Consider the following 23,782-nt stretch of genomic DNA (forward strand, 5'->3'; position numbering starts at 1 on the left):
TATTTAGTGAAGGTTCTACTTTTTCACTCACTGCCTGCAAATCAGCATTTTTAGTGGACAAAGGGCTCAGCAGCGGCCTTATGATTGCTTCTTTTCAAATGGTAATGGCTATCCTAACTCCTCTGCCAGGTTTTTCTTACCAGAGCACAAATTGCAGTTTACAAGGCTCTGAGGGGGGAAAAAAATCTTAGCTGAATATCTTTTTTTTATTCGACAAACTGACATGTAAATTACCCTTTAAGTGCTCCACTCTAGGGCTCTGATCATCTCCTAATTGTCACAGTCAATTGTAGCCAACAGTCTCTTCAATCCCAAGCGCTTTGACAACAAGCACAAGGATCAAAGCAGAATCAGCTCCCTGCAATATCCTTCTGTTTAGGATGCTACAAAATGCCTGCAAAAGAAAGGTGTAAGGGCATTGCTGTAGAGGAAACTGAGAGCAGTAAGTATTACAATACTTATATCTCCATCTCTGAAAGTATGCTTCATAAGCTGTTGTGATCTTTAATCACATGAGCAGAGCAAATATATAAACCTCCTGAGCAATTAATATGCTCTTAAGATTATACTAAAGCGAGACTTTACAAACAACACAGCTCAGGAAAACCATAACAAAGTCATGGCATAGCAATTATTTCAAAGCAGATTGAGCTTCAGAAAGTATTGTCAAACATATTCCATGTCTGAACACAAATTCCAAAGCATAGTTTTTATTGCTGAATTTGGCATCAGGAATCCCTGCTTCTCTAAACTAAAAAGCCCATTAAAAATTCTAGAAGTTTTTGTTTTGTTTTGTTGTATTAACCTAGAAATGTCCAGCTGGAAATGTGGCACCAAATAAATTTAAAATGTAACATAAAAACTAATTTCAGAAAAATTTGTTTGCTAATGGTAACTTTGTCTGATTGCTTTATTAGAAACTAATTAAAAGTCATTACATGATGTATTCATTCCTAAATAAGGTGTGCCTACCAGGATCATTACTTAACAAAAAATGTAATTATTTCTAACTAGTTAATTAGTTATCATATATAATTAACTTTCTTTAAGTAATGTATGCTCAAAAAAAAAGATATAAAAATTCTTATCCAGGCCAGGTACTACTGGCTCATGCCTATAATCTACTATAATCTACTCAGGAGACTGAGATCTGAGGATCCTGGTTCAATGCCAGCTCAGACAGGAAAGTCCCTGAGACTCTTATCTCCAATAACCACCAGAAAACCAGAAGTAGTGCTGTGGTTCAAAGTGGTAGAGCACTAGCCTTGAGTGAAAAAGCTCAGGAACAACACCTATGCCCTGAATTCAAGCCTCATGTCCAACAAAGAAAAAATAATAATAATCCACCCCTTAAACAATATAACTAATCATTCAGTGGTGATAGTGTAATATGGAGATCAGATCTGGCCAGAACCATCATTGGCCACATGGCGAGGTGTACTATCTGGCATATTGTGTTGATGAGTGTGCTTGAAATCTTAGAGGAAGGGAAGTTCATCCCCTGGTGATAGGTGTTCCTGAATCCTTAGAGACAGGGTTGGGCATATGGCCTATAAGTTACTGAACATATCAGTCAAGTGCTTGGGACTGGGGGCTTCCTGTGTCCCAGCCTCCTGAGTTGACCCTGTTTAGCATCAAATCAGTCCAGGTGCCAGCACACCATGCCACATGTCTCCATGTTCACATCCTATGTCCTTTCTTCTGGCTCTTCTCCAGTCACTATGGTGTCCCAAGTGAGCTCTCCAATGATGCTGAATTGGTTTGTTGGTATTGTTTTTGTTCTATCTTTCCTCTGTGGCCTGTTTCCTGGTAATGTTAAGTATGTTTGTGGGCTACAGGCCTTCATAAAAACTGGCTGCCTGCACACTGCTAATGCTCTAATAAAACTCCAAGACTCCCAGATGCCCCTCAGTAGACGAATGGATCAGGAAAATGTGGTACATATACACAATGGAATTTTATGCCTCTATCAGAAAGAATGACATTGTCCCATTTGTAAGGAAATGGAAGGACTTGAAAAAAAATTATACTAAGTGAAGTGAGCCAGACCCAAAGAAACATGGACTCTATGGTCTCCCTTATTGGGAATAATTACTACAGGTTTAGGCAAGTCATAGCAGAGCATCACAAGGCCCAATAGCTATACCCTTATGATCACATAAGATGATGCTAAGTGAAATGAACTCCATGTTATGGAAACGATTGTTATATCACAGTTGTAACTACTTTCAAGGTCCCATCTGTATCTGTAGCTTCTATTATTGATGATGTTCTTGTATCACCTTCCTGTGGTTGTACCTACACTATCTCTGTAATCTTATCTGAGTATATTGGAAACCGTGTATACTGGTATTGGAACTAGGAAATTGGAAGGGAATACCAAAACTGAGAGACACAGGGTAAAAAAAGACAAACAACTGCAAAAGCAATACTTGCAAAACTGTTTGGTGTAAGTGAACTGAACACCTCAGGGGGGGAAAGGAAAAGGGGGTGGAGGAAGGGAGGTATGAGGGACAAGGTAACAAACAGTACAAGAAATGTATCCAATGCCTAATGTGTGAAACTGTAACCTCTCTGTACATCAGTTTGATAATAAAAATTTGAAAAAAAAAAAAAACCTCCAAGACTCAATCCTTCAATATGTGGCTTCTCGGATAATTTACTATATAACAATAGAAATTCCAATAGCAAATCTGTGAAATGCCTACTTTAAAAAAAATAGTCAGAAAAATGATAAATGGAAGAAAACCAAAGGGGCAAGTGACCTTCCCCCATAGCTTGTCATCTTGCACCCAGGTATTATGTGCATACCTTATATAGTAAGGTCACACAATGATTGGCAGTATTCCTATGCTAAAGTCAGAAAGAGACAGCACCTTACAAACATTCTAGGTTCCTCTCTCATCTAATTCACACTCATAGCCCTATTAGAGTTTCCTACCCTCCCTTCGATTTCACCTTGAATCCTCAGGTTTGATTGAAGAGCTTCACAGAGGGTCTATTACAGATTGAAGAATGATCCATCTCACATCTGAAGCTCCAAAGAGCTACTTGTGAAGAATCTTTTGAGTGCATTTATTTCACATGTGAGGCTTTCTGTAAAAATCAATATGGGTATTTTTCAGTTTGACAAGTCAATGTGAAATATCATATAATAATAGAAAACAGAGTTGTACATTTAAACCCATACAATACAGTTATCTATGACAACACTTATAGTTATTACTCATGGATACCCTTGGGGATGTCTAATCTGAATTTATTCCCATAGCTGGACTGAAAGATCCTAGAGAGTGAAATGGAGTGTTCACCATGAAACTTGCTGCTTTGTCCTAAATTAATCCAGATGTGAGGTAAGGGCACAGAACTGGCAAGAATCAAGGCTTTTGCTCCTAATATGAGAGTGATGTGATGAGTAGGAAAGAAATTAACTAGGGGTCAAAAAAGAGGAGGAAAGTGACATGGGAGATTTGTTTTTAAATCACATTTAATGAATTGACAAAATTGGGTAAAATGGTTGGCCAAAGAATAGTGACCATGTCTCAGATCCCTACCACCACCACAGCAAGAACTAGCCAAATAATTGACACATTTGTGTTGACAGTCTTTGGCTCAAGTCCAGGTCTATTTTGCCATCTGCATACCCTTTAGGAATATGCTTTAACTTCTTGAAATGGGTATTTTTTTTATTTTGAAATAGGATTAATTATAAGACATATCTCATAAGGCCTCAATATAATTAAACAAGATAATCTTAAAGAATGTGGCACATAGAAAACATAACCTGTTGATTATATATATAAAGTTGTACCTTGAGCCTATCCCCAAGGTTCCTTGAATTCTAACCTACTGATATTTCTTCTGCTCCCTTTCAACATTAACATCCTGAGTTTTAGGTGAGTTCTGGACCTAGTGGAAGAATGAAGCTCTGGCCTTAGAAACAGGCTTCCTCCAACAGGTAAGCTGTCCCACCAAGTGGGAGGAAATTGGGTGGGAATGGGAGAAAGGAAAAGAACACCCATCGTGTAGTGGTTCCCTCAGTATAAGACATGTAGAGAAATGTCACATATGCCAATATGACAAAATATCACATTTAAGGATGAAGTTTCTACATTTCCACAATACAAAGGACCACAGGAGGAGCAGAGATTTAGATAGTTCTCTGTAATTGCTTATTCCTCTCTATCACATTTCTCTCTATCACATTTTCCTGCAGCTCATCATTGCCTTTGCAGTATTAACAGCATATGTATTTGATTATCTGTGCTTGGACCAACTAATTTGTAGATTACTTGAAACGTATTTTTAGTTTTAGGTAAATTCTCTTCATCACTCAGAATAAACTCAGAGTTGGTAAAAATGTAAGTTCAAAGACATAAAAATTCATGTTAATACAAAATGAGAAAACCATCACTATCAAGTAAAATTGTAATTATAAAATACAATTTAATTTTAGAACATATTTCAAAGTCAAACAACTAAAGATAAATGTGTGTGTAATTATTTCAACCAATATATAGCAAAAGTTTAATCTGTAATATGCAATACTGATTTTTAGCTACCTTGCTATTCTGCTTTATTATTAAAATTAAGCCAAAGCTTTTATTCCAAAACATTTAAATATTTTATTATATGCTGATGTAGGATTGCAAGTACAAATTGAAACAATTTCCTACTTTTAAACATGTCAGTTTCCTAAAACTATTACTTTATTTGATTTGGACTCAAAATATATTTTTACCAAGGGAAAAAATTTATAAACGATCATTAAGTTTCCAGATTGACACATAAAAACCTATTTAATACAAAATGTACCTGGAGCACACCAATACCAACCCTTGAGCAACTCTAGAATTATGGTATTCAGCATTCATATACTTAGCTCTTTAAAGACCTAGCAAGTTTCAGTAAGAATTGAATTTCCACCAGGTGTTGAAGTTCTTCACCATAATTTCCAATTACTTGGCAGATGGAAGCAGGAAGATCTCAAATTCAAAACCAGCCCAGGCAAAATTATTATTAAAACTCTATCTCAAAAAAAAAAAAGATAGGGCTGGGGATATAGCCTAGTGGCAAGAGTGCCTGCCTCGGATACACGAGGTCCTAGGTTCGATTCCCCAGCACCACATATACAGAAAACGGCCAGAAGCGGCGCTGTGGCTCAAGTGGCAGAGTGCTAGCCTTGAGCTGGAAGAAGCCAGGGACAGTGCTCAAGCCCTGAGTCCAAGGCCCAGGACTGGCCAAAAAAAAAAAAAAAAACTAAAAAAAAAAAAAAAAAGATAAATAAAATGGAAGGGCTAAGGCCATGAATCAAGAAGTAGACCCCTTTCCTGGCATGCTTAAGGCCCAGCATTCAACCTCCAATATTACAAAAAAATTAAAAATAAATTAAATTTTGGGCTGGGAATATGGCCTAGTGCTAGAGTGCTTGCCTCGTATACATGAAGCCCTGGGTTTGATTTCTCTGCACCACGTACGTATAGAAAAATCCAGACGTGGCGCTGTGGCTCAGGTGGTAGAGTGCTAGCCTTGAGCAAAAAGAAGCCAGGGACAGTGCTCATGCCCTGAGTTCCAGCACCAGGACTCACAAACAAACAAATAAAAATGAATTAAATTTCAATTAAAGAAGCAAAAATAAAAGATTGAGTCATAGTCCCAGAAAATCTTCACTAATTCTCAATGCATAAATATGTCTCCCCTTTATAAAACTGTAAACCTTGAGAATTGAAAAGTCACGTTTGCATGTTTATCTCCTACTGAGCCAAGAGTAAAAATCTTCATGTCCTTCATTTCTCAAAACAATGAAAAAAAAATAGAATTGAAATTTCATTCAGGACACACCAAACACAAAATCAGATAAATGGATGGATCATTTATATATTTGAATAATGGACATACTCATTCACCATCATCATAATGACAACATCATCATCATCGGGAGGCCATATTTAACCCAACATACCAGGACACAACAGCTATTAAAATGATAATGGTAGGAAACTAACTGGATAAATCTTATTGTTGTGACTTTTTAAATAGGTAAAGGAGAAGTGTACCTGGGAATCAAGACTTAAAACTTCCATGATGTTTATTTTCCAGGAAAGAACCTGAGTATTTTTCAATTCTTGCTATAAATAAAAGAGGAAGGGGTGACTCTAAAACATAGCCTTCTCCTGAATCTATGTTATCCTCTATTAACACCAAAATCCTAGACAAAACATTTCAAGTCTAAGAAAGGAATTTAAATTAGGACTTGCTTAACACCTTCCTGATATTCCGAGGGTATCTCAACAAAACCACAATACTGAAGTGAATATCTGCCCCTTTTAAGGATCTCAACAGAAAATGATTTCACAACTTCCTTCATCATTCATGTATTTCCATGGTTATCTTCCTTCATTACCATGGTCTTGTGCTTTTATCTCATTTCATTAGGATTTTAATCCTAAATCTTGTTTTTCAAAGCTATGAATGGGGGCTGGAGATATAGCTCATTGTTTAGGAAGTATAAGGCCTGGCTTCTGTTCTGCTATGCAAATGAAGAAAAATATTGAGTGATAGCTGCCTTTTAGGTATTTTACCATATGTTGATGTAGGGTTGCAAATACAAACTGAAACAACTTCCTACACTTAAATACGTTGTTTCCTTAAAATTTGTACTTTATTTGATTTGGACTTAATATATACAGCATCATTAGGTGCCATTCTATAGTTAAACTAATAAATATAATGAGTATAGGCAATTATTCCTGCCACTTTTCCATACTTTGAAGTAAGTGCATTCCTGTGATTTACTGTTTACCTAAACTAAAATTATAAAATGTTCATATCCCGCTTAAAATTAGCAGGAGCTGAAGAAGAAGGCAAAATGGAGAGTTGTTATTTATGATATGGAATTTCAGCTTTGCAAGATGAAAATCATCTAGAAATCTGTATACAGTATACATGTATTATATGGTATGTAACTGTGTACTCAAAAGAAATTAAATATAGAACAATTTATGTTATTTTATCATTTTCATAAAAATAATTGAACCAACTCTGGGAAAATTCATTGACTTAATAATCAATTGATAATTACAGAACACATAAAGACATAGAATAAAAGATTTTCTGATTTTGAAGTGTTAGGAGGTCAGATACGAAAATTTAGTTCCTAGGTTTTTTTTCTTTGTTGACCATTGTTTAGGAAATTATCTAGAAACCTTTCAACTCCAAATAAACTAACCTGTGACTTGACATGGGAGAAGTTGCACATGTGAATATCAGTTAAAACTAAATAACTTCTTGAAAGTCAGACTACAGAATTTCACTTCTCTTATAAAAGACTCAAACAGTGAAACACCAGAACACTACCCCTTCCAGGTGCTCTGATCTGAAGTTATAACTATCACATCTAGCTGCCATCTAACATCTCAAAATTTTACTGAGTATTTAGTAAACCAATCACAAGTTGAAGTTCTTTAAGACAAAAATACTTGAACTTAAACCAATCTAGTTTTCAGTGGTTTTTTTCATTTCCATAACAGTAATTCCACAATATCTTACCACTCACTTTCTTATCAAGAGTGATGTCATTTTTCTTCACCTAATTTACTTTGGTTAATTTCTTTACCATTTTTTACAGTTATGTACAAAATAAGGATTCCCCCCCTCAAGATTCCACTTTATAATGCTTTCTTTAACACAAGTTGAGCACATGTATATTTGTCTGACACAAAACAAAATGAGAGCTAGATGCTATTGCCTCATGCCTGAAATCTTAGCTACTTGGTCGCTGAGGTCTAAGGATCAAGATTTAAAGCCAGCCAGAGCAGCAAGGAGACTTTTCTCCCATTAGTCACCAAAAAGCAGAAATGGAGCTGTGGCTCAAGTGGAAGAATACTAACCTTGAGAAAAACAGCTAAAGGAAAAGCTCCAACTGGCACAGCTCTCACGCGAAAGTGTGCATGCACAAGTGTACACGCGCCCACATATGCAAAAAAGTAATCATCACTTCCTTTCTGTCTAAGATCCCAAGGATAAAGAAATATAGTTAAAACTAAGCAATATGCTACCTTAGTTTAAAATTTTGTTTAAAACTTTTTCTCTGCATATACACTCTATTTTATTTGTTTAAAATACTTATTGCTGCACTGTTTGACTTATTCATTGGGTGTAGCAAAAGCTTGATGGCTGTTAACAATTTGAGGTTTGGGGAAACTACTGATGATTTCAGTAGTAGTAGTAGTAATATTGATAGTTATCAATAGCAATAACCCATGGACTAATATGTTTCAAGCACTTACACCATCTCCCAAAAACTATCGTGTAAGTTAAATGTCAATATCCTCTGAGATATAATGAAACTGAGCCTAAGACAGATTAAGCAACTTGGCAAAAACCGTCTACTAAAACACTGCTATGTTCTTAACCACAGAGCCCACAGCATCCCGATGCATCATTATGAACGTAGCTAGAGTTCAGTTTAGATTGTTCTTCTGCATTATCTATTAGAAACTCTTATTTATCTTTTTAATAAATGAGTTCCTTCTTGCTTTGGGTATATCCTACTGCCAAATAGTTGCTGAATAGAAACCACTAGACAAAAGCAATTGTTTTAATTGATGCTATAACTGAACAAATGTGGGCATGCACCAAATGGTCATTGTCCATCAACAACAGCTCACTTTGCTCCACTGCCATGTTTCAGACTCCACTGTATGAGTCATTCATGTGGACCAACTGCATTCATCAAGCATTAAGTTGACAGACCATTCCCTATGTGGAACAGTTCTGTATTGACAAGTATTTTGTAATTCTTTTGATTTTGGGACTATATCCACTAGCAATTCAGGATTTTCCAGGTGACAGTATCTCCCATTGTAAATACCATAATTAATATCAGTGAAGAGTGAAAAGACTAACAGAAAAGGCCTTTATATCTGCATCCTTTTCCCCATCCTCACTATACTCAGATATATATAATGTGTACAGAGAGGAGACACATCCTTGACAGTTTACTCAAAAATCCATCCATCCATCTTAGAATCCAATAATAATAAAACGAGAACACTAAGAACTCACTTGGTTATGCCATAAAAATATATTTGAGAAAAAAATATACATTCCCTTCTGTGACATAACAGACTTTAAACTCCAAGTCCAATGCATTTCCTACTTAAAAGACTTGGTTAAAAGATGATGTAATGGGGCTGGGGATATAGCCTAGTGGCAAGAGTGCCTGCCTCGGATACACGAGGCCCTAGGTTCGATTCCCCAGCACCACATATACAGAAAACGGCCAGAAGCGGCGCTGTGGCTCAAGTGGCAGAGTGCTAGCCTTGAGCGGGAAGAAGCCAGGGACAGTGCTCAGGCCCTGAGTCCAAGGCCCAGGACTGGCCAAAAAAAAAAAAAAAAAAAAAGATGATGTAATGTACTAGACACTTTACATACAGTCCTCATGTAATCCTCACAACCTTCATAGAAGATAAGCAGTATTACTCTTCTTACCAGTGAAATAAATTAAGTAATTCGGCAAAATTCAAATAACTAGAAAGTGGTGGTTACAGAGATCAGCTATTAACACCTTACTTTCCATGTAATAGACAAATTCTTACCTCAAATAAAAGGGGAAAAAATCTAGTCCCGAAGGAATTTTGACACAAAACAGTTGTGGGTTGGTATTGAAATTAAAGAAGGTAAAATTTGAAACAAAAAATAACTAATTAAAGAGGTGGCTTTAACACACTGGCCTTTGTTTTTATATCTTTATATAGCGCTTTTTTCTCCAAGGATATAAATTGACTTTTTTAATGCTTCTAAGGCCGGTAGCATGAACCAGCAACAGAGTACCTGCCAAGCAAGCACAAATCCCTGAGTTCAAACCATAGGACTAAAGAAAAAAATACGTATAATGTAAAACAATAAACTAATTTAAATTAAGTTAATATAGGCTGGAGGCCATGTCAAAATGGCATGCCATTATATATTATTTATATTTCTCAAATCTAAATTTTGTAAGTCTTGTAACTTGTGACTACGATGACTATATTTCAGCCTTAACTATTTCCCTAGACCCATCAAACTATTGTAAACTTTCGTCATGGCCTGCCTTTCCTTCTTAATGAATAAGGTGACTTTGCATACATTGGCCCCAGACACTAACTTTACCAGATACTTGGAGCAGAAGCCTGTGGAGGCTGAGTTACCAAAAGTCAACACGAGAACTGTGAAGCACAGCATCATCTTTGGATGCAATGTGCGGCTGACCACCTCTGGCCTGGAATCCATGTGCAGATGGAAATGATTCCTCCTCAGACCACTCAGAACTCCTCGATGCTGAATGCCAAAGGTTAGATGTCACGCTCAAAAGTCCCCTTTTATATTTGTCAAATAAAATCCCTGTTGAGGGCTGGTTGCATGGTAAAGAAACAATATGTCACTTACCATATTCACTCTCAGTTCCAAAAATTAAAAAAAGTCCAAAGTGAAAAATACTTAAGAATAAGCAAATACCCAGTATATCTTAACATCCCCTGTGCAGTCTTTGGAAGCTTTGTGAAGGTGAAGGGGCAGCTAATTGCCAACACTCCCAAACAATGATTAATTTTTCAGGATCAGAAGACTACCCACCCACCACTCCCAATACTGCAGACTCATGGCCTCTCTACTGGCTGCATGGAAAGTAAAACATTAAGAAAATTTGAAAAACTGGGTGAGAAATTATGGTCTATTACTATTGCGTAAAGTTCCAGAGAGATTCTTCAGTATTTACAATTCTGATTTCTTTGTGTATGATATTAAGCTTTAAAGCAATAGCACCTCATAATTTAAACCTTACTTATACCTCAAATGCATGCCCTTAATGGTAACAAAATACTGTACCGTGTGTGTGTGAGAGAAAGAGAGAGAGGGGGTGGGAGGGAGAGAGAGAATGTGTGTGTGCACATGTATGAGTGGTGCCAGTACAGGGACTTGAACCCAGGACCTAGGCATTATCTCTTATCTTTTTCATTCAAGGCTGGCACTCTATTACTTAAGCCACACCTCCACTTCTGGCTTTTTTGCTGGTTAATTGGGAATGAGGGTCTCCTAGACTTTCTTGCCAGGGGAGAAAACTTGATTCTCAGATCTCAGCCTTCTGAGTAGCTATAATTACAGGCATGAGCCCCCAGCACACAACTACTATGTATTTTTAAAGTATCTAACTAATGCTGCTTTTTACTTTTTTGCTAGTCCTGGGGCTTGAACTCAGGGCCTGAGCGCTGTCCCTTTCTTCTTTTTGCTCAAGGCTAGCGCTCTACCACTTGAGCCACAGTGCCACTTCCAGCTTTTTCTGTTTATGTGGTGCTAAGGAATCAAACCCAGGGCTTCATGCATGCTATGCAAGCACTCTACCACTAAGCCACATTCCTAGCCCAACTAATTCATTATTTTAGTTATTACATTAAATGTCTGTGCAGGGCCTGGCACTGAACCCTGGTGAGTAGAGCAGACTGAGTCCTGAAATTACAGAAGGTATTTATTGCAACACATCACAGTGTTTCATGTACTTGCTCCTGCAAGACTATTTTAAGCTTGTTTTGCTAAAATCCAATCTCATTTTTCCTTGTTTTGCCCATGGAGTAGGCAAACAGCCACCAACTACTATTCTCTTCTAAAGAGTTTTCCTGATACTTGAAACACTCCAAGTTCTATTCTCTTGTTCATAAATAAACGTATTGTTCTGTAAAGAAAAGATTCTATTTGATGGGTGCAACAAGCCAATATAACTCCTTTGCTGTTTTATTGTATTGTCATTGATATGAAAAACTAGAATATGAATTTTCAGTCACATTGAAATGTTAACACAAAAGATAGTCCTATTTCATCAACTACGAGTTTAGGCATGAATCTATAATCTAATCCTGTTATGGCCATTGTAAGAAAACTCATATACTAGAACAAAAATCACATATCACTAGCTTAAAGAAAAATAACAGGTACCTTTTCCTTATTAATCACAGATGAACACCCTGCCTCCAAAGAAATCAAGACACACTGTACATAGCCTCATTATTATCTCTTAAGAAGACTATAAAATGTGTACATCATACATTCATTGACATTGAACCTGTGCCAGAACTATTGAGAACACTATTAATAGCTATCCCAAATGTGTAGGAGCACACACTAAATAAAATACAAAGTGAAACCAGTATTCACTATTAATTTGTCTTTTATAAATGATTAAGTCAAGCATATGAAGGAAATAAAAAGGGACATAAATACCCTTTTATTACAGACTAGGGGTTTTCTCTTTTTCTGAGCTTATATCAATCAGTTTAGAAATATGCATAATTGCCTATGGTCAACATCATATCACTGCCAGATCACACATTAAACAGATAACCACTATTATTATAAAAATGACTTTCTTGACCTCCTATTTTGGCCTGGCTAGGAATTCCTGCACTTTCCTAGATCAGCTGTTCTGAAGTGCCAATCTGGTCCTGTCTACATCAATTTGAAACAGTGTAAGTAACCAAGGCCATACAGAATTTTCTTTAAAATACACTTACACACATATATATTGCATACGTTTAAGAAATACAACCATTGCTACTCTTGAAGAGCTTTTTTAAAATATGAAGTCTATGCATTGGGTTTTATTTTTTTATAGCTAAGGTACAGTGTGTGTTATTTGGCAACTGAATTTGACATGAAAATATAAAAGGTTTGGGCAACCACATATTTGGAAATAGAAATCTTTCCTGAAAACATGGCTTTGGTTTTTAAACATAGCTAAATTTCTGGAAACTTCAATTTGTTAAAGACAGCCAAGACTTCAATCATATTTAACATATTCCTAGGGTTTACATATAGTGTTTCAAAGTAATAAACAACATCTTGTTTGGAGTAGCACGAAGAAAATGAGGCAAGCACTTCTTTAGAATAAGAGCTCCACTTTTAAAAATAGTTTGGAGACTCATTCTCATGTTGGGAAAATCAAAAAACACTATTCAGCAAACAAAACATGACGAGCTCAATTCAAGTTGGTAAACATTTTTAGCTGGCTTCATTTGTAGTAAGAATTTTAATGTAACCATAATTTTAAGAATACATCCCTTATAATGGAAACTTGAGGGGTAAAACTTTTTTTTCATTTGTTAAGAAGAGCCAATGGTGTCATATTTGTACTTGAAAGTCAGAAGGGTTGTGATGACAAGTGTAAATTGATATTTGAGTTATTTTAAAAATCACATCACAACAAGGTAACAAACAGTACAAGAAATGTATCCAATGCCTAACATATGAAACTGTAACCTCTCTGTACATCAGTTTGATAATAAAAATTTTTTAAAAAATCACATCACAGTACACTAATGCATATCTGCATTAAGTCACCAGAGCTACCACTGCAAAGATCAAAACCTAATTTGCTAGAAAGCAATTTCCTTCTGTAAGGTAAAGTTTCTGTATACCTGACTTTCAATACATAAAATGTACACTGAAGAAATACTTTGCATGCATTTTCCTCATTGGACTAAATATATAACAGTGACATCTACAAACTCTCAAATCACTTAGCAAGAATAACAAACACTTTTGAAGTTGCAAAGCATGGAGGAGTTGAAATAAAAGCACATCATGGAAAGCTTTCTCTGTAATCTATAGAAGAAACCAGGTCCAATTTTATTTAACCATACTTGGATTTTATCCTTTGTGCAAGTAAATATAATAACTATGGAGTAAATATTAGTCGCATGCCCATTCTACTTCGAACATGCCCCAGTTCGGGTAATAAATTATATGGCCATGCTTCTGTGTGTGTGTGTGTGTGTGTGTGTGTGTGTGTGTGTGTGTGTGTGTTTATTTCTTTATTGCCAAAGTGATGTACAGAGGGGTTACAGTTTCATACATAAGGCAGTGAGTACATTTCTTATCTAACTTTTTACCTCTTCCCTCATTCCCCTCCCTCTGCATGAGTTGTACAGTTGTTTCATAGCATATAGTTTTGTAAATATTGCTGTTCCATTGGTTTGTCTTTTGTCCTTTATCTCTCGGGCATGCTTTTTATAAGTTAAAGGAAGAAGTCTACTTGGTATGATTTCCAGCGCACCAGGAGTATTTGCCTTGAGTACTTCAGACACCCTAGGAGATATTTTAGCAACTGAGCCTTCACTTCACTACAAGTTCCTAGAGTATCAGATTTCACTTTTTATCACTGTGTTTTCCAGAAACTTACATGGTGTCTGGCATATAGTGAATTCTAAGTAAATATTATTTGGGTATATAACAAAATGGGTTTTTCTAGGGTCTAGGCTTATATCCCAATGGGATTTTCAAGGATCTTAATTACCTTTTTATTTCCAAAGATATCACATTGGTCTGCTATATTGATGACATGCTGATTGACCAATAAACAGAAAGTAATAAATACTATAGACTTATAGATAAGGCATTTGCATATCAGAAGGCAGAAAATTCCAGTTACAATTCGTGGGCAGATTGATCCACAAACCTATGGAATTGGGCATACATACAATAAATACTCTATCAACAAACAGATATGTTATTTTGGTGATAGGGCCCATATTGGCCCTGAAAAGTACAAGAAATGGCCCAAAAGTCCACAATCCCAACCCTTGTTACTCTGCCTTCTATTTCTAGCCTGTAAGGATGGTTTCATGGAAAATTTCTCCTGATCACGTATCCAATATAAAGAAATCTTAGGCCTGGTTTATCAATAGCTTTGCACATTACATGTGTAATGCCCCAAAAGTGTGATGCTGCAGAACTACAGCCCATTTTCAGGGACACGTCTGAAAGTCAGTATGAAGGAAGATGCTCTTGAGGACATCACCTTGATCAATGCACCTGATTGTCCACTTTACCAGGTGAATCGTAGCCAAAGTCATCTGGATTTTGCAACAAAGTTTTGTGATCATCTATATATAACTACCCTCCTTTTCAGAGACAGGTCTCCATCTGCTACAGTACCTTAGATAACAACTGAACATTTGAGCTGGGCACTGGTGGCTCATGCCTGCAATCCTAGCTACTCAAAAGGCAAAAATCTGAGAATTTTGGTTCAAAATCAGTCCCAACAAATAAACCTGTGAAACTCTTATGTCCAACCAATCACCAGTAAACTGGAAGTGGAAGTGTTTTTCAAAGTGGTAGTGTGCTAGTTTTGAGCTAAATGCTCAGAAATAGCACTCAGGCCCTGGAGTTCAAGCCCCATGGCCAGATCAAAAAAGAAATCTGAGCATTGAACTATGGTCCACTAAGTAATCTTGAAACCTGAGCTGCCCATCAAGAACTGGATGTTAATTGGCTTACTACTTTTCTCAGAAAGAGAAAGGTCCAAATGTGTGATTATATATTGATATGTGGCCTAAAGCCAATGTCAAGGTCTTTAAACATGATTGGACTGGACCTCTAAGAATAAACAACAAAAACAACAACAACTAAAAGTGAAGATATCTTCGTCCCATGTGAATATTTCCCAAAAGGCATCCTCAGCAGAAAAGGATTTTAATAATCAAGTGGTTGCGATGGCATCATCTGTGGACTGCACTTCCCACAAACTCTGCCGTGTAGTGCTTCCGTACTGTGTTCAGGAACATTACACACCTTCTGAGCAAGGCTTCTATTCTCCACCCTCTCTAAATGTCCATCGTTCTATCTTTCTTGTTCCCTTTAGTGTTTCTGTCACAATTATCATTACCTACTAAAATCTAAACTCTACTTGTATATCATTTATGTCTTTCCTATTCAAATGTAAACTCTATGAGAGGAGAAATTAGGACCTATTTTTGCCTTCTGATATAGGATCTAACCAGGACAAGGATCCAAATAATTATCAACTTAATGGATCATTATTAAGAACAGTTGTAGATCACTATCAACTTAAAGTCAAAGTATGTATAAGGATATAGCTTATAGAGTACATACTTGAACATACAAAGCCCTGGATTCAAACTCTGGTCTCAAAACCAGTGATGATAATTTTTTTTCCAGAGCAATGTAATTTTTATTTTTAATTTTATCACCAAGGTTATCTACATAGGGATTACAGTTACATGCATAAGGTAGTGAATACATTTCTCATCATACTTGGTACCTCCTCCCTCATTTTTCTCCCACCTGCCCTCCCTCACAGTCCTTCCCCTTTAAGTTGTGCAGTTAATTTCCAACTTATTGTTTTGTATTGCTGTTGCATTGGTTCAGCCCTTATCCTTTGTAATTTTTTAAAAGAATGTCTGGGGCTGGGGAGATGGCCTAGTGGCAAGAGTGCTTGTCTCATATACATGAAGCCCTGGGTTCAACTCCCCAGTACCACATATACAGAAAACGGCCAGATGTGGCACTGTGGCTGAAGTGGCAGAGTGCTAGCCTTGAGCAAAAGGAAGCCAGGGACAGTGCTCAGGCCCTGAGTCCAAGCCCCAGGACTGGCAAAAAAAAAAAAAAAAAAAAAGTCTATGAAGTCTGAAAGTTGGGGCTAGGACATGACATCACTTCATAAGTGAAAGTAACAAGGGACAGGAGTGACTACTACCTTCTTAGTACAGACAAGACTGCAGAGGTAAAAGCAACTCAGAATTCAGCAAAGGTAACACGGCAGAAAGTAAATGTTTTGGGGGCTAAACAAGCACCATGTAGTAGGATACCCTGACTTTCACTCATGTGAAGGGCTTCTTCCATATTTGCATAACATTTGGGGAACAAAATATTAATCACTATTATTTAATCATTTGCATATGTGTTTGTTTTTATTTTACACTCGATTACTTGGCACTAACTAGGCACTGGGATGCAAAGGCAAGGTACTTCATGGTTTCCAGTCCACCAGAGATGAAAACAAAAGTCCTGCCATAAAACTTGAAATATAATAGATTTATAGGCTTCTGTTGGAGCCCCGGGAGGAAAAGAGAGGCCCCTGGCTAAGACAAGACTGAAGCAATCCGCCTTCTGCATAGTTGAATGCCAGGCCTATGCTGGTTGATTCAAAGAAGCCCAAGAAGCATTCTGTAACCTCTTTACTGGTGACTGCCTTCTCTTAGCTCTTCCACCCTGGGTCCCCGCTTACCTGTTATGAAAATTTCTCTGTTTTTATTGAGAATGTAGGACAAAGACAAATCGCTTACATTTAAAAGGAGTTTCTAATCTAAACAAAAAGTCTACAACCATGTATATAGTATAAAACAGCAAATATTTGACTGAATCCCTCTTCTACAATTGAAAGGACAAATATTCAATGAAAAGATAATTCAGTATTTTTAAACTATTTGCCCAGTTCAGAGCTTACAGACTGTGATTCTCAAATCCCTTAAAAAAAAATAAAAACAAACAAAAGAAAAAACAAAAAGATCTTTACAATATCTTCCAGAGAAATAAATTTTATATGTTTCCTATGCAAGCAGAAAGTGATAAGATGTAATAATTTTGCTGGTAAACTTCAAGATGCAATTTAAAAAATAACAAAGGAAATGAACATAGAGTCATATCTAGACATGCTTATGAGAACTTTGAAATTGCCCACACCAAAGACTGCCTGACATGGAGAACTAGGAGGTCTTTTAGCCCTTATCTTGTATCACTCTCAGAATGTGTTACGTGCATTTGGGCATTTTCCAAGTTACAAAAAAAAGTGTAAGTAATGCAGGCTAATATTAAATGCTTTCAAATATGCATATTGCAGTATAAAAGAAGGAAGTTCATTATCAATGAATGTGTAGATTTACATAACAGACACTTTTAGGCAGGGTTAGCAGGAAGTACTCTAGCACAGTGGTTAGAAATGGGGGTTTCTAAGTCAGATTTTGGTTTGAATGTGTTAATGTTACCAGTAGTAAGACAGAAGTGTGTGTGTGTGTGTGTGTGTGTGTGTGTGTGTATAAACTTGCTTCCCAATCTGTAGAATGGCAATAATGTCTTTCTTTTTCAGATTTGTCATTAAAATCTTGGAAGTTAATATATCTGACATGTAGGAAGCCCTCAATTAAATATCATTATTACCTGAGGTGATTACAGCTAGCAAAAGTAACCAGGTTATTCTTCAATGTTAGCATTAAGTTCCTCAAAATTAGACATAAAAGGTCAGTAAAAACAATTTGATAGTGGGCTATAAGGAAAGAATGGGGTTGATAATAAGATATCTTGATTTTTCAATATTTGTTAGGATAATAATCACACTAAATTTTCATCCTGTTTCTAAAGACATTATAACTTGCTCTTCTATTTTTCAAAATAGTCAACCATCTCAAGAGATGGTTCTTGAGACTGTGTATGATTAAAAAATAACAGAGGATATTGAAAGCATCTGGTTTTGCAAATGCTCTCAGGACTGAAAAAGTCAAGGTACTAGTGTTGCTTTTTAAGAGAACACAAATTGCCAAAAAAGAATGCTGACTGAATTTCTAAACAGTAAACTGCTTAACACAGAGGAATGAGCAGTTATTTTTCAAAGAGTTAGAGGAGGTTCAGTTGAACCCTATCACAGCTAAATACCAAACCAAGACAAAAAAATAAATGTGATACAAATAAAAGTGCTTAAGCAGACTTTAAAAATAAGCTCTTTGGACAATTTGTAAAAATCTTTATATGTTTATATAATAAAATCACATCAAATAAATAGAAACAACAAAGTTAGGCTATAAGAAAAATGTCCACCAATAAACTTGAGCTTGAGTAAATACTTCACACAACCCTACAGATCTTTGTATGAATGTTAAAGTTGGCTTCCTCGTGAAAGATTAGTTTTTAAAAGTTGCGTTGGAGTGTAGGGATTTGACAATGGAGAGGCACAGACCTGCCATTGTTATCTCAGCAAATATAGTCATAAAGCCATTTCACTTTCCAAAAGAACATTTGAGCAGCACACGCAGAAGAAACCATTGTGGGCAGGGAAGGCACTGGCACACTGTCCTTTTAATCCTGTCCAACTCTTATAGGGGTCTAATCATGTTTGGGACACTCATATAAAAAACTGATCTGAGGTAGTGATAGTATCCATGGCTATGATATAATTTCAGGGTCTTTTGCAGCCTCTGTGAATCCACTTCTACCAACTAACCACAAAAGGACTTTCTTAGTGATAAATGAAGTCAACACATTACTTCCAGTGTGCCACTTATGCTACCTGAAAGGAGACGGAAAGCTCTGGATATGCAGCTTTTCCTGACCCTAATTTTTCCTGCTTGCCCATTAGCACAGATTAGTTTACTGTTCACATTGCCCCCTAGACACTAGGCCTAGACATCACAAGCAAGTGGACTGTAACAGACACAAGCCTTTGATGACAATGGGAAGTAGGCTAGGGCCAGGGCAAAGTGGAGGAATAGCACAGGGCTTCTGGCCAGTAAAAACAAGCTCTGGTGTGCATATGATGTCCATATTTTCCAAACCAAAACTCACAGCACATTGCCTGACAAGTATGACTGTACTTATGGGAACAAGAGAACAGAATATTTACAACCCAGGGTTGCCCTGGAAAATCTAGGATATATAAACACCACATCCATAAAGATGTTGAAAGTGGGAAGGCTAACATAACCTATTCTAGAATTCTACAAATCCTGGCCCACACACATGAAAACTAGTTTGTTAAGTCACCCACATCTCTATTTATTTCAATCACAAGTTTTTAACACACCGAAAGTCTTCCTGTTCCAGACTTTCCATAGGAATAGCAGAGGATACCTGAAGAAAATAGATGTTTACAGTTGTGAAGATGAGTGTGCACCATGTAAGATTAGGTCATTTGCCAAGCTTCCTAAACTTAGGTGCTTCACAGGAGTTTTGAATTCACCCAGACACATTAGGATAGGAAGTACTGTCAGAAAGCCAATACACTCTTGCACAACATGACTTTCAAGTTGGGATCCACAAATTTTCCAAGACAAATTTAATCAACTCAAATCTGTGCCTATGTTGTTTTCTTGCTTTAAATCCATTTAATTACTTGCATGTGAGAATCATGGTTTCTTATAAGACTTTAGTAAAAGCTTCTTGTATAAAGGAAAACAAAGGTCAGTAACCTAATATCCCCAAGCAATCCTACAACAAAAAACTAGATGGAGCAAAAAGTAAAGAAACACTGATAAAGGGAAAAATATATTCTCCCTTTGTTTATTCTTTCAACAATGAATAAAATCTATCATATTTTAATAACTATACATTGACAGAGCTTCCATGTGTAAGTGTATTTTATGTTATATAAATGTATTATTTGTATTATATAAATGTATATGTACATAAGTATATAATAAATATATATTTTATAGCATTATATGCATTTATATATTGTTTATATATTGGAGAGCACTTAAAAGATTAATCTCTTATAGGAGGCCAGAACTTTTTTTTTTTTTTTTTTTTGGCCGGTCCTAGGCCATGAACTCAGGGCCTGAGCACTGTCCCTGGCTTCTTTTTTGCTCAAGGCTGGCACTCTGCCACTTGAGCCACAGCGCCACTTCTGGCCATTTTCTGTATATATGGTGCTGAGGAATCGAACCCAGGGCCTCATGTATACAAGGCAAGCACTCTTGCCACTAGGCCATATTCCCAGCCCAAGGCCAGAACTTTTTAAGGACTAGAAATACATAAAATTTGTCATGACTCTACTGAAAATTGAACTGAGGCATCTTGCAGAAGCTTCGGGATTAGCAAATGATAAGAAATCTGTCTTTCAGATTAGGAAACTGAGGCACAGGAGCATGACCAAAGTAACCTGCTTAGCTGTAACTGAGGATAAAAAACCTTGTCTTCTACAGTTTATAGATGAATTTGCTCATCCATAAAATGAAGGTGTCGAACTCTTGAGGTCAATGCCAACCAGAACATCCTGCAATACTGTATTGATTGATTGCTTTGTAATCTACTTATTTGTATTTTGGCTCTTAAATAAAGGTAAGGCTGCCAGGTCTGACATATTTCTAGATCTTAGAAAGCTGACCTGACAGTAAAGCCCTTCCAAAACATTTATAGAGACAATGTTCTGAACAATTTTCAGAATTTAATAAGGTGACACATTTTGAATCACGGTGCAGTTACAGACAGCCAACCTGGATGTTTGTGAGGGAGGCATTATTTTTTTTTAATTTTCAAGATGTCACTGCCAAGGGAAGACATATGCCAAATGGTAGCAGGCCTCTGTTTAAAATAAAAACCTGAATGAGAATGAAGCATGAAAAGCAATGGAGAACATGATTCAAAAGAATGATGAAACAACAAACCTATATATGAAGCTTGAGAAAAACAAATTGATTCATTATTGAAAGTTTAAAGGCATTTGATTTCTCTGCTTTCACACTTATAGCTACCTCAAAAACATGGATATAGAGAAGTTTTCCAACACTTAAGAACCTAGTATAAACCTTTCAAAAATACCTTAGGATCAGTGTATGCATATATATATGTATGTATATGAATCTATTCATATATATACACACATATACACACATATATACATATATACGTATATATACAGATATATATACACATATATACAGAGATATATACGTATATATGTGTGTATATGTGTGTATATATTTGGGTCAGAATATACATATACGTATATTATATATGTATATATATAAAATCTTATATTCTTTTTTTTTTGCCAGTCCTGGGGCTTGAACTCAGAGCCTGAGCACTGTCCCTGGCTTCTTTTTGCTCAAGTCTAGCACTTCACCACTTGAGCTACAGTACCACTTCTGGCCATTTTCTATATATGTGGTACTGCAGAATCGAACCCAGGGCTTCATGTATACAAGGCAAGCACTCTTGCCACTAGACCATATTCCCAGCCCTAATCTTATATTCTTATATATGTATATACTCATATATACATATGTACATATATATGAATATATAATTGAAGTACATAAAACTTCTATATCAGCTATAATATTTTATTTATCATAACCATTGATTATTACCAGTATTTTATGTAATGCCATCATAAAATTTATATAAGACACAAAGTAACTATATTTCTTAACTATTAAATAAATGTTAATGTACTCAGATATGATACAGAGATAGTGCAGGTACACCACAGGAAGGGGATACAAGAAGATCATCAATAATAGAAGCTACAGATACACATAGCATGTTGAATGTAGTTACAACAGTGATAAAACAATCATTTCCATAACATGGAGTTCATTTCACTTAGCATCATCTTATGTGTTCATAAGGGTATAGCTATTGGGCTCTTGTGATCCTCTGCTGTGACTAGCCTAAACCTGTGCTAATTATTCCCTATGAGGGAGACCATAGAGTCCATGTTTCTTTGGGTCTGGCTCACTTCACTTAGTATAATTTTTTTTCAAGTCCTTCCATTTCCTTACAAATGGGGCATTTGGAAACCGTGTATACTGGTATTAGAACTAAGAAACTGAAAGAGAATACCAAAATCGAGAGACACAGGGTAAAAAAGACAAACGACTACAAAAGCAATACTTGCAAAACTATTTGGTGTAAATGAACTGAACAACTCATGAGGGGGAAGGGAAAGGCGAGGGGGAGGGGGGAATGAGGGAGGACGTAACAAACAGTACAAGAAATGTATCCAATTCCTAACTTATGAAACTTTAACCTCCCTGTACATCAATTTGACAATAAAATTTAAAAAATAACAAAAACTCAGAAAAAAATAAATAAATGTTAAATATTAAATAAATTGTTAAAAGTAAGCATAGCCAGCTCCTCACTGTGTGAAAAATGTTCTACTCAGATGTAGCATAACATATTTTATATATAAGTTGCATATATTACAGGTAAGTTGTTTAAAACACAGTAAGTGGGATGAGGATGTGTCTCAATGATGTGCAAGACTAGGTTCCATCTCCAGAAGAAATAATACAGTTCCTCTACGAGGCTAGAAGCACAAGCTCATTCCTTACTAGCTATTTGTTCTTGGGTCAATTACTTAACATCTCAGTGACTGCTTCATTGCCTGAAAATAATAATAATAATATCACTTACTAGTTTTTAAAAGTTATTAGTGTACAGAAGGCAGCTATTGTGGAGCATGGTACAGAGAAAGTGTATGCCATGTGAGATTCTTTATGCTACTAGGACCACAAGTAGTAATGGTCCTCATCTTTTTTTTTAATTGTGGCATGCAATTGGGAAATTAATACAAGTTCTTGCTTCATAGGGTGTAGTTAAAAACCAAGTTATATGCTCAGTGGTTGAATCACAAGAGAATTGTGACAATTTTAATTTCTCCTCTGTAAAATAAATACTATAATATTTGTTCTTCCTGCAGTTATAAAAATAAAATGAGGTAACCCATGTAATTACTACACAGTGCTTGGCACAATAAGAGTGAAAGGGTGGTTCCCAACATTCCTTGTCCACCTACCTTCCCCTAGTTTTTCATTCATTCATTCGCAAGCATGTGCTAAACCTTCAGCACTGTGCCCTGAAAATATGAAAGAAACAAAACTGTCCATACTTACTTCAAGAAAAAGGGGAGCGAAGGAGAAAGAGGGAAGATTAATGCATGTAAAGACAAATACTCAAATCTTAGTGGAAAAGAAAAGAAAAATAAAGTTTTCTTTTAAGAATTTTTAGAAGACCTTAAATATTAATTAGTCATGTAACACCTACTAAGCTGGCTATAAACAAAACAAAAAGAGAAAAGAAAAGGAAAATAAAGCAAACAAAAGAACATTGGTAAGGGTGTGTATGGAAAAATTAGAATCATCATACATTAGTGATGGAAATGTAAAATATTACTATGAAGAAGTTAGACAATTCCTTAAGAAGTAAAGCAGAATTAAAACTCAGGAACTCTACTTTT

General features: G+C 36.1%; 1 long non-coding RNA gene across 1 annotated transcript in view; it reads right to left on the reverse strand.

Annotated features, from left to right (window-relative positions):
* Window positions 1–276: 276 nt before the first annotated feature.
* The window catches only part of LOC125350704, a 42,238-nt gene continuing 18,732 nt past the window's right edge, over window positions 277–23,782 (reverse strand). The window contains exons 2-3 of the long non-coding RNA XR_007210798.1: window positions 2,959–3,096; window positions 277–394 (exon numbers count right to left, since the gene is read on the reverse strand). This is a non-coding gene — a long non-coding RNA (uncharacterized LOC125350704). The remainder of the gene's footprint in view (window positions 395–2,958; window positions 3,097–23,782) is intronic.

Source organism: Perognathus longimembris, chromosome 4, assembly GCF_023159225.1.
Source record: "Perognathus longimembris pacificus isolate PPM17 chromosome 4, ASM2315922v1, whole genome shotgun sequence".
Classification (NCBI taxonomy): Eukaryota; Metazoa; Chordata; class Mammalia; order Rodentia; family Heteromyidae; genus Perognathus; species Perognathus longimembris.